Raw genomic sequence first — 436 nt, 5'->3', positions numbered from 1 at the left:
TTTTCACTGTAAACTACATATAAACTTACTTTTATACTTATCTTATGGTAGTTTTCTATTTATCTTTTTCTTTAATGTTCTTTTGTATATTCATTCATCTGTTGGCACTTTTATTATCTCTAATTCAAGTAAGAATTTCATAAACTATTGTTCACTTAAGAAAAAAAAAATACTGTGCTACAAATTACCTCTTTGTTCCTTTGTTATTCTCAACTGCCTCTTTGTTGTAAGTGCAACCTTTATTTTCCTGTTTCTCCTTATTCCTGATTTATCAAACCCTTTCTCTTTGTTTGCTTTTCTTTTTTTCCTTCGTTTAGAATTATTTTTCTTGCCTTTTAAATTATCTTTTTGTGTTTTGATTCTTAGCAGGAATGTGAGTTTCTTGAGTTTTTGTGTTTATTGTGAATCTTAAATTTTCAATGTTTATTCCACACCC

The sequence above is a fragment of the Penaeus monodon genome, chromosome 21 (genome assembly GCF_015228065.2).
Source record: "Penaeus monodon isolate SGIC_2016 chromosome 21, NSTDA_Pmon_1, whole genome shotgun sequence".
NCBI classification, from domain to species: Eukaryota; Metazoa; Arthropoda; class Malacostraca; order Decapoda; family Penaeidae; genus Penaeus; species Penaeus monodon.
This window is presented reverse-complemented; position numbering follows the sequence as displayed.